The sequence below is a fragment of the Dendropsophus ebraccatus genome, chromosome 6, assembly GCF_027789765.1.
Source record: "Dendropsophus ebraccatus isolate aDenEbr1 chromosome 6, aDenEbr1.pat, whole genome shotgun sequence".
Classification (NCBI taxonomy): Eukaryota; Metazoa; Chordata; class Amphibia; order Anura; family Hylidae; genus Dendropsophus; species Dendropsophus ebraccatus.
The window spans coordinates 22,137,325-22,149,334 of NC_091459.1; the positions used below are offsets into that span (position 1 = coordinate 22,137,325).

The 12,010-nt window shown below is 43.5% G+C and overlaps 1 protein-coding gene across 5 annotated transcripts in view; it reads left to right on the plus strand.

Annotated features, from left to right (window-relative positions):
* MYO6 (myosin VI) overlaps positions 1-12,010 on the plus strand; it is a 208,312-nt gene that overhangs the window by 97,700 nt on the left and 98,602 nt on the right. The gene's annotated exons all lie outside the window — the stretch shown is intronic.

A 12,010-nucleotide genomic window follows, 5' to 3' on the forward strand; every position in this document is an offset into this window, starting at 1 on the left:
GTGTACCATACTTACCTGATCCTGGCCTCCGGAACGAAGATTTGCGGTCCCGCGCGTCCTCTTCTCCTCGTCGCCGCCACTTCCGGGTTCGTTCGGTCTTCGTCGGGAATCTTCGGCTCTTCGGGCTTTTCCGTCGCCCCCATCTTCGGCCATCTCCGCCAGCTCCATTCTACTGCCCCCTAGCGGCTGATCAGTGTATATTATACACTGATCATTTGCTTTGGGGTAAAAAGTTTTTTTTTTTTTTTTTCTTTTTATTCGCCCTAACGCCGCTGAGTGCTGATCAGCATTGCACGTAAGTGCGCCGCTGATCAGCAACTCCTCCTCTTTGGCGTAGGGGCGTTTTTCCCCCCTATATCCTACCGCCACTGTCTGCTGATAAGTGCCGCACATAAGTGTGGCATTTATCAGCAGCTTCTTTCTTGACGTAGGGATATTTTTTCTTACTGTCAAAAAAAACGTAATAAAACACTACATTACACCACACTAAACAAAATAAAGTTTTACACTACACCAGAACACATTTACATACCCCATATACCAATCCCCGTATAAAGATGGCCCCCAAGGTGTTTTCGGCGTCAGAGGCATACGCTATTATTGCCTCAGACACCGAAACAGCCAGTGAGGATGAATGGGGGGATCCTTCGTTCCTCCATTCATCCTCATCCTCCTCATCATCCAGTGACGTGTCTGGGGGGTAGCGTAGCGTAGCGTACGCTGCCCCCCAGACACGTCTTTTCCGCCAGTACCGTCCCAATAAGAGATGACGGTATGGCGTGAAATTCTACACACTCTGTGAGAGTACCTCAGGGTACACTTACAGATCCAGGGTACGTGCACACTGCGGAATGGAGAAGGATAACCCTTTGTGCATTCCGCAGCTGGCACCCACCGGCAGACCGATGCAGGCGCGTCTCCACCTGTGTCATAGACTCCATTCTATGCATGGGCGGATTCCATCGTCCATCCAAAGAATGAACACATTGGTCGGATAGCGGAATCCGCCCGTGCATAGAATGAAGTCCATGACACGGACGGAGACGCACGCCTGCATCAGTCTGCCGGTGGGTGCCAGCTGCGGAATGCGTGAAGGGATATCTGTCGCGATTCCGCAGTGTGCACGTACCCTTAGAGTGTATGTAGGAAGGGACACCCGAATCCTGCATTCTGGAAACTACACCCCATAAGGAATCTAACAAGGGGGGCAGCGGGTATATGGCCCCCTGGTGACTGCCACATTTGGGACGTGAAAATGAAAAAAATTTTATTTTTTATTTTCCTGGCACATGTTCGACAAATTTGCCCGTCACCAGTGGGGTCCATATGCTCACTGCACCCCTTGTTAGATTCCTTATGGGGTGTAGTTTCCATAATGGGGTCACTTGTGGGTGGTTTCTACTGTTCTGGCAGCACAGGAGCGTTGTAATTGCGACATGGCCTCCATCCTCCATTCCAGCCTCTAAATGGTGCTCTGTCCCTTTGGTGACTTGCCCTGTGCCCATATGGCACATTATGCCCACATGTGGGGTATTTTCGTACTCGGGGGAAATTACTCTACACGTTTTGTGTTCATTTTCTTTTTTAACCTCTTGTGGAAATGGGAAAAATCAAGGCTAGACCAACATTTAGAGTAAAAAATGCTTAATTTTTACACTAAATCATTGATCTTGTCTTGATTTTTTTCATTTACACAAGGGGTTAAAAGATGAAAAAAAACACAATGTGTAGAGCAATTTCCCCTGAGTACGAAAATACCCCACATGTGGACATAAAGCTCCATGCGGGTGCAGGGTAAGCCTCCAAAGGGAAGGAGCACCATTTGGTTTTTGGAGGCTGGATTTGGAATGGAATGGATTTCGAGGGCCATGTTGCATTTAAAAGGCCCCTGTGTTGCCAAGACCGTTGAAACCCCCCACAAGTGACCCCATTATGGAAACTACACCCCTTAGGGAATGTAACAAGGGGTGTAGTGAGCATATGGACCCCACTGGTGACGGGCACAAATGTGGAACAATGTGGCGGGAAAATGAAATATTAAGTTTTTTACACTATAATGTTGGTTTAGCCTTAAATTTTTCATTTTCACAAGGGGTTAAAAGAGAAAAAAACACATATAATGTGTGGAGCAATTTCCCCCGAGTCCGTAAATACCCCACATGTGGACATAAAGCGCCATGTGGGCGCAGAGCAAGCCTCCGAAGGGAAGGAGCGCCATTTGGATTTTGGAGGCTGGATTCGGCCAGAATGGATGATGAACGCCATGTTGCATTTACAGAGCCCTCGTGCTGCCAAAACACTGGAGACCCCCCACAAGTGACTCCATTCTGGAAACTACACCCCTCAAGGAATCTAACAAGGGGTGCAGTGAGGATATGGACCCCATGATGACGGGCACATTTGTGCCGTGAAAGTGAAAAAATGAAAAATTTCCCTTTCATGTCACATTGTTCCACATTTGTGCCCGTCACCAGTGGGGTTCATATGCTCACTGCACCCCTTGATAGATTCGTTGAGGGGTGTAGTTTCCAGAATGGGGTCACTTGTGGGGGGTTTCCAGTGTCTTGGCAGCACGAGGGCTCTGTAAATGCGACATGGCCCTTGAAATCCATTCCAGTAAAATCCAGCTTGCAAAGGCCAATTGGCGCTCCTTCCCTTTTGGAGGCTCGTCCTGCGCCCCCTTGGCACTTTATCGCCACATGTGGGGTATTTCGTACTCGGGAGAAACTGCGCTACACGCTTTGTTTGTTTTTTTCTTTTTATCCCATTGTGAAAATGAAAAATTGAAGGCTAGAACAACGTTATAGTGTAAAAAATACATTTTTCTTTTTTCACGCCACATTGTTCTGAAAATCTTTGAAGCACCTGTGGGGTCCAGATGCTCACTGCACCCCTTGTTACATTCCTTGAGGGGTGTAGTTTTCTAAATGGTGTCCCTTTAGGGGTGTTTTTTTAGGTTTTGGCACCCCAGAGCCTCTGCCAACCTGAAGTGGTACAGTCAAAAATGACCAAATATAACGGAGCCATTGAAATTCACTAGGCGCTCCTTTGTATCTGAGGCTTGTGGTTGTGTCAAACAGCGCAATAGGGCCACATATGGGGTATTTCTGTAAACTGCAGAAATGGGGCAATCAATATTGGGGTGAATTTCTCTGGTAATAAGTTTATATATATGAAAAATATTGGATTACAATAAAATCTCTGCACAGAAAATTAAAATTTTCAAATTTCTTACACACTTAGCTTTTATTTTTGTGACTCTCCTAAAGGGTTAAAACACTTTCTAGATGTGCTTTTGCAGAGTTTGGGGGGTGCAGTTTCTGAAATGGGGTGCTTTGTGGGGCTTTCTAACATACAGGCCCCTCAAATATACTTTAAACCTGAACAGGTCCCTAAAAATATCTGATTTTGAAATTTTACTGAAAATTTGGAAATTTGCTGCTAATGTTTTAATGTTCTATTGTCTAAAAAAAATGAAAGATCGTTTACTAAATGCCGCCAACATAAAGTAGACATGTTGCTAATGCTATTTAATATGTAATTTATGTGGTATAACCACTTTCTGTATAAGCAAAAAAGTTTCAAAGTTGAAAAAAGGCATTTTTTCACAATTTTTCACGTTATTTGGGGTTTTTTCATAAATATTTGTTATAAATATCGACTCCAATTTACCAGAAATGTAAAGTACAATATGTCACGAGAAAACAATCTCAGAATCAGCCGGATAGTTAAAAGCATCCCGAAGTTATTAATGACTAAAGTGACACTGGTCATTTTCATAAAATTTGTCTCTGTCATTAAGGTCATTTCAGGCTCTGTCCTTAAGGGGTTAAACAGTCTGCCATATTTGTCGTCATGTTTCAGCATACTCCAATATTTTAAAATATTTTTCTTACTATCTTAGAGTGTTTATCATATTTGGATTGAAACATTATTTGTCCCTCTTTTTTATCTTTCTCCTGTGTCTTCATTAGTTTCTCTCTAGGTATTACTTTGACTTCTTCCCATGCTTTCTTTACTTCACTCTTTTTATAACCTCTTGCACAAAACTTTTCCACCATTTTAACCCCTTGTGCCTCCTATGTTGTTTCATCTTTACAAATACGCTTAACACGCATTAGCTGACTTCTTGGAATTCTAGTTCTGTGCAAAAGTTTATTTCTATCCATTTCTTTTGTATATAGTTTAGTATCTATTTGGCCATCCTGTATTGTCAATTCTACATCTAGATATTGAAATGTAGTGTCATGTATTTCTGCTGTAAATTCTATCAACTCATGTGCAGCATTCAGATGTTGGATGAAAGAATAAAGTTCTTCTCTTGTACCAGTCCATAACAACAGGACGTCATCCACAAATCTTAACCGTGTGCACAAATGGATGCTATGCTCATGAGTTGAGAGACAGTCCTCTTCTAGTGCAGCCATAAAGATGTTCGCAATACTCGGGGCCACTGGAGACCCCATCGAAACGCCTTGCGTTTGTAGAAAAAATTCTTCACCGAATCTAAAATAATTTTTTGTTAGGTTTTTGCTATCCCTTTTGGAGCTTATACTATTGTAAAATTGTCCAATGTCGCATCTTCACATAATTTTTTACGTACTACTTCTAGAGCTTCAGGACATGGTATATTAGTGTATAAGCTCTTGATGTCAAGAGTGCCAACAAAAGTCACGTCTCTGACATCAATAGCTTCTAATCGGACAAGGAGGTCAGTGGTATCTTTGAGACATCGTGGTAATTTTTTAACCATTTCTTGTAAATATTGATCCACGTATGAAGCTGGAGCATAAAACAGGGAGTCTGTTCCAGATATAATCGGGCGACCTGGAGGATGATCTAGTCGCTTGTGTATTTTAGGGAGTAGATATAGGACCGGAATCCTAGGATTTTGATTTATCAACATGGAACAGATTTCCCTGTCTATGATCCCCTGATCGTACGCTTCATTTACCAGATTTACTAGTTCATCGGTCCAATATAACCGTGGCACCGCCTTTATCGGCTTTTTTTATTATAATGCTTTTATCGTTTTTCAAAGAGAACAGAGCTTTACGTTCCTCCACGGTTATATTGGAGCGATCACAACCACCCACAGTATCCCAGTCAGCCATAATCTCCTCAACAACAACCTTTTCAAAATTAGTCAACAGTGTGCTTTCAATTGTTGGATCAAAGTTGGACTTACTTTTACATTTCTTAGGAATCTTTATACTAGTATACTTTTTTCTTTTTTTAGGCACATAGCTCGACACATCTTGTAAAAGTCGACCATAAAGTCAAATTTAGTCATAGATTGTGTAGGAACAAAGCCTAACCCCTTGTTCAACACACTGGCTTCAGCTTGGGTCAATGTACGGGATGATAAATTAACAATTAGCTCACCGCTTTCTTTTTTGTTACTGTTGCCGATGTCTTCGGTCTTGCTCCACTGGACGTGTCGGTCTTTAATGGTTGTCCCTTGTTTTTTCCTAAAAAAACTTTATCAGTAGTATTCCTTACTGCAGTAGCACTTTGGTTGGAAGAGACGCACTGTCTGAACTGGAGTCCCGCATAGAACGTTGGAAAGGGCGTCGTCCTCTTCTCTCTTCAGCCCAGGTGTATACTGGATTATGTAAATAATCTTGAGAGTCCCGTTCAAACTTGCTGAATTTATTCTGAAATAAAGAAGCTTTGAGTAATTCAATATTTTTCCTTAGTTCTAGATTTGTTTTCTCATACTCCTCTAATGTAGCTGTTTCTTTGAACTCCCGATCATATTGGGTAATTTCAGTTTTAATGTCTTTCAGTGCCAGTTGGAGGTGTTGAATAGTTGGGTACATTAAATCTATAGAGTATTGGTTAGATATCGCAAACCATTTCTGTTGATATAATACATCATTCTTAAGTAATACTGGTTTCAGCTTGCTTCTTAGTCCCCTAGGGATTCGTTTTGCTTTCACGTATTCAGTGAGAGTAGATGCATGGAGCAGTATATTAGTCTCACGTGTGTGCAGTTGCTGGAGCTTTTGGGAATAGTTAACTTTTGTAGTACTTTTTACTTGTTCAAATCCCAAGCCTGCTGATTCTGCAGATTGGAGTATACTGCTCCTAGCCCTAAGGCCTCATTCACACATCCTCTAAATTTAGGGCCCATATTATGTGCCTATCTGCAGTTTTTTGTATCTATGAATAGGCTCTGATCCATGTTGCAAAAAAAAATAATAAATTAAATAAATAAATAAAAAAAAAAAATATATATATATATATATATATAGATAGATAGATAGATAGATATGTCCTAGTGCGGACACGCAATTGCTGAACGGGTCACTGTCTATGAATCGCGGACCACTACGGATGCACAAAGTGCTGTCTGCAATTGCGGGTCAGAAATTACGAACGCTAAGAACATGTGAATATAGGCTTACTATAGGGTGTAATTAGTACATATGCCATGGTGGTGTATGCAGTTGTATAGAGAATGAAATGGAACGTGAATCTTACCATACACAGGATAAAGGTTGGCCTGTTCTGGCCATTTTAGCATTTAAAAAGGCTACTTTCTTACAAAAACAGCACCACCCCAGGTAGTGTGTGGTATTACAGTTTGGCTCTATTTACTACAATGAAACGAAAACACCACCCAAACTGAGGACAAGAGTGGACAACGTTATTTTGGATAAACCCTTTAAGTTGTGCAAAGGTTGCCAACGCCATTAAAGGAAAACTAACAGCAGGTTAGAGGAGTCTAGAAGAGCAGGAGATACTGAGGAAGGAGGGCATTCTCTGTTGTTTTCCTGATACCTTCCATTTTATTAAAGGGGAACTATCAGCAAGTTCGTTAACACGTATCGTATCCCCCAGCAGCTCTTTACCTCATAATGACAGTGTTGTTACAAATTTTTCCAGTATTCTTGTACATTTTGATCAGAGAAGATATGCAAATTGGCGGCTTAGGAGCACTGTAGGTGTTGTCCGGATGCCCAGAGCCCCCCCCTCGACCCGCTCCTACCACTATACATATTCATATATGCCAGGCATGTCCAAAATCCGTCCGGAGGGCCATTTGCGGCCCGCGTTCCGAACTTTTACGGCCCCCCAGGTATCCAGCTTGCTATTATCTGCCTGTGTTATAAAGCATATAGCATGTAGCATGTAAAATGGTCGGCCCTTGCACATGTTCACGTCATCAAATTTGTCACTCTTCGAAAAAAGTTTGGACATGCCTGAATTATATGCATAGTAATGGTGCTCATAACTGCAACAATGTGCAAGGAAGATCTCACTTATGAGACGGGCTGCTTCTGGTGCATACTCTGTTACGATCGCCATATATGAATATGCATATTGGGCGGCGTGGGCTGGGCGGGTGCTCTGGGCACTCGGGCAAGAGTGTTTCTAAGGTGGCAATTTGCATATCTTCCTTGATTAAAATGCTCAAGGAGGCCGGGACTCGTGGAAATTAATAACAGCTGTGCCAACATGAGGTAAAGGGCTGCTGGGGGATATCATGAACCTGCTCTGAGTTCCCCTTTAGGCGGTTAGGTGCACTTAAGGCGCATCCACCCGCCTTACCGCTGTCTCCTCATGAACATTGAGGCAGGTTATGTGGTACATTGATGTAGATTGGACTGAGATTACCACATGGACAGGTGCGGTGCTGTTTTTAGAAGAAAGCAGCCTCGTTTTTCTAATCTTTTTTTAGGTTTATTGTCGAATGGCAAATGTTTGAACTATCAAGTATCGGGGACATCTGGCTTCAGAGGGGATGGAAGTTATTTGCTAAACTAGAACGCGTGCGGCCACATATCTCTGCATAGTGTAGGTACATTGCTTCAGCATGTCTCTATGGGGCCTAATAAATCTTGTAGATTTACGATATAACCCACAGAATTCTCTGTACAGCCGTGGAACAAATGTATTATTGAAGAGAAATGCATGAAATGTGCTGAAAGAAGGTAAACAGATCAATCTCCAACATAATGAGCATCCGAATAATAGGCGGCATTGCCAGGGAAAGCCTTTGATTCCATCCGCACAGAAACGGCTTACAGATTAGGAAGTCTAGTAAAGCACCAGAACTCTGTGAAGCTGTCGGCCAGGGTGAGGTAAGGGCATTGTCAGAACATTTGGACCATGTTATCAGATCAGCATATGGGAAGGTCCAATTCGAAGTATGAGGTTTATGGCAGCTGTGTATCCTACTTTTCTACTACAGTACCATGCCTTTGATTTCTGTGTTCTTTGTATCTGTTTCTATTGTTATTAAAACAAAGTATAAGTTATAAAGTAAAAAATGAGGAAACTTTGTAAATAGTCTTTATTAGAAAAACATTCTGTCGGCCTATTTGTCCCTATAGTAACAGACTACAAGCAGACCCTTAAAGTGTTACTGTCGTGTACATTTTTTTTTTTTTGCAGAAATCAATACTACAGGCGATTTTAAGAAACTTTTGTAATTGGATTTTTAGCCGAAAAATGAATTTTTATCATAATAAAGCAGTTTGAAGCGCTCCCCCCTTTCTTCGTGGTTTTCTATGGAGAGGGAAGGGGTGGAAGAAGATGAGGCAGCAAAACAGGACAACAAATAGTTAATTTAGAGCTACATCACTGGGCTATCTCTCAGAATACCGGATTTCACACAGGTCCCCACAGGTGTAATCCTTTGTTCTCCGCTGGCGACTAATATCCCTCCTCCCCCCTCCCCTCTCCATAGGTTACACAGGGCTCGACTGATGTAAAAGAGTCAAGATTTCCTGATAATGAGCAGTAAATGAGAGAGTGGAAGGGGGAGGGGGGACCTGGGGAAAGTCTTTTTGAATGCAGATAATGGCATATTTGCCTAATAAACCAAATTACAAAGTTTCTTATAATCGCCTGGACTATTTATTTCTGCAAAAAAACAAACAAAAAAAATCGACAGTGACACTTTGAGCAGTCATATTCTGCTGTCACACGCTGTTTAGAGAGGAACTATCAGCAGCTTAGACGGATCTAACCTGCTGATATGTCACTATTGCAGACGCCGAAGAGGAAGGTATGTCTTTTACCTTTCTCCACGGCCCTGTTTAGTGCAGCTAGTCGTGTGCTCCATGGTTTGGTGAGACCATTAGGAGCATGGGGGGGGGGGGCATTAAGAGTACTGCTTTCCTCATAGCGCCGATCCGCCCCGGTCTGCCCCTTTCTGATGATAATACCAGTCGAGGGTGGGCCGGATCAGGGCTATGGGGGAAGGCAGTGCTCCAACATTACCCCCCTCCCCCCCCCCCCCCCCCCCCCCCCCCACACACACACACATACACACAGTGCTCCTAAGGGTCTTACTGGAACGGCTCCAAGGAGAAAGGTAAAACACATACCTTCCTCCTGTGCAATGGAGACATATCAGCAGGGTATATTCATCTAATGATTCTAGTTCCCCTTTCATCTGTCAGTTACTTGTTGTAAATGTCATTTTGATTGGTTGTTTAGAAGTCATCTATTTTAAATGCATTGGAGCTATAAAACCGGCTCTAAAGATGGACGTATCCTATTTACATTGAATATGACATTCAGTCTATGGCTTAAGCTGGTCATGCACATACCAGTGGCCCAGACCAAAAGAGGGGCCCACTAGGCTCGGACTCTAAAGTGTCAGCTCAGCATGGTATATGTCTGTAGTGGGCCCCCCCAGGCGGCATCAGCACCCGGGAAGTGAGGGCCCCCCCTGCTCCTGGGGGGCCCAGTTAGTCACTGGATGCTGTGCCCCACCAGGGCTGGTTCTCCTCTTGCACGCTGCTGCTGACAGCCCCTCCCCCTCCTGCACTCCACTGTCCGGCATACCTTGTGTGAGGAGGAGAAAGAGCATGTGGTGACAGGGGCTGTAGGGATCCTACAGGGTTATGGCTGCCAGGGAAAGGACTATTATTGTCAGTGTGTCTGTCAGGCTGCTGGAAGATAGAGGGTGGACTGTGCAAGAAAAAGCAAAGACACATCCCCCCCCCCCCCCCCCCCCCCCAATGCTGTAAGTTTGATTGTAGGTTCCCGTTTGTTCCCAATCTTGGATGATAAGTAGCAGAACATGATGACTGAAAAGGATGATAACATGTTTAGTACTGATGCCGTAACCTGTCTGTAGTGGATAACCACAGAAGAGCAATAAATGAAAGCCCGGCATCATAAATACATAGAACTCTCTGCATCTCCTGTTTGTGGGTATTTTCATGTTCTGTCTGTGTTCAGTGTCTGGGACATATGTATTTATACAGGAGCCGTATTTTTTTCTTTTAACACTGTTTAACATATTTATTACAAAAAAAAAACCTAAGGCTGGGTTCACACTATGTATATTTCAGTCAGTATTGTGGTCCTCATATTGCAACCAAAACCAGGAGTGGATTAAAAACACAAAGGATCTGTTCACACAATGGTGAAATTGAGTGGATGGCCGCCATATAACAGTAAATAACGGCCATTATTTCAATATAACAGCCGTTGTTTTAAAATAACAGCAAATATTTGCCATTAAATGGCGGCCATCCACTCAATTTCAACATTGTGTGAACAGAGCCTTTCTGTGTTTTTAATCCACTCCTGGTTTTGGTTGCAATATGAGGACCACAATACTGACTGAAATATACGTAGTGTGAACCCAGCCTAAAAGTGATAGATTAATAGATTAACAGAGTGTTGTGGCTGCAGATTTACTATATTGCGGTGGGTATAAATAGTTTGTAATGTGACAGTTTAATAATCATTGAGGACGTTGTAATAAAGCACATCTCTTGTTATGTAGCTGGGAGATGTAATTTCTGTTCTACAAGTCCAGCTTATTGGGAAAGCTGGGAAGGATTCATCCTTGTGCTTAAATAGCAAAATAAAAAGACGTTTGGGATAATTTAGTCCTTACTATAGTGATAATGCAATAACTCACTGAGTATAAGCAGAAGCTCTCCCTACGCCCAACAACAAGCAGAGCTGTGATGTAAGGCATAAATAATGATATGATCAGGAAGGGTTTCCGCAATGTCTAAGGTGGTTCGTAGCATGATATATGCTCAGTCCACAGATTTTTCCACCAATTTTATGGGTAAGGGATCTATTACATGAGCTGACTACGGCCCGATCATTTAAAGGGGTAGTGCAGCGGTAAACAATTATTTACAGAATAACACACATTACAAAGTTATACAACTTTGTAATGTATGTTATGTCTGTGAATGGCCCCCTTCCCCGTGTCCCACCACCCTCACCCGTGTACCCGGAAGTGTGGTGCGCTATACATACCTGTCACGTGCCGACTCGTCTCCAGTCTTCAGTCAGCGATGTCGTCTTCGGCCGAATCCCTCCGTCCGTCCTGAGTGCCGGCCGCCCTCTGCCGCGTCATCGGCTGCTCAGCCGTGATTGGCTGAGCATAACTGTGCTCAGCCAATCGCGGCTGAGCATCTGATGACGCTGAAGAGGTGCGGCCGGCACTCAGGACGCTCGGAGGGATTCGGCCCGGCAGTCCGAAGACGACATCGCTGACTGAAGATCGGAGACGTGACAGGTATGTATAGCACACCACACTTCCGGGTACACGGGTGGGGGTGGTGGGACACGGAGAAGGGGACCATTCACAGACATAACATACATTACAAAGTTGTATAACTTTGTAATATGTGTTATTCTCTGAATTATAAGTTTTTACCGCCGCACTACCCCTTTAAGTAAATTAGCGCCATTCGGCTAAATCGGCGCTCATTTACTGGACCTATTGGACAGCCCGAATATCGGACAGTAAGGGCTGCATGGACATCGTTAGAGATGTCTGTGTAGCCCTTGCCCAAACACCTGACAGCTTACCTCTCCCCGCTCCCGATTCTGCTCAGCCGGTCACAGGCTAGGACCACTGCAACCTGTGATTGGCTGAGTGGCCTGTCCGCTGACAGGCTACTCAGACGCTGCAGTCACCAGGACCGGGAAGCTGTGGAGTACAGGAGAGATGATCAGGAATGGGGAGAGGTAAGGTATCAGGTAATTGGGGAGCCGTTGGCCGCGCATCTCTATT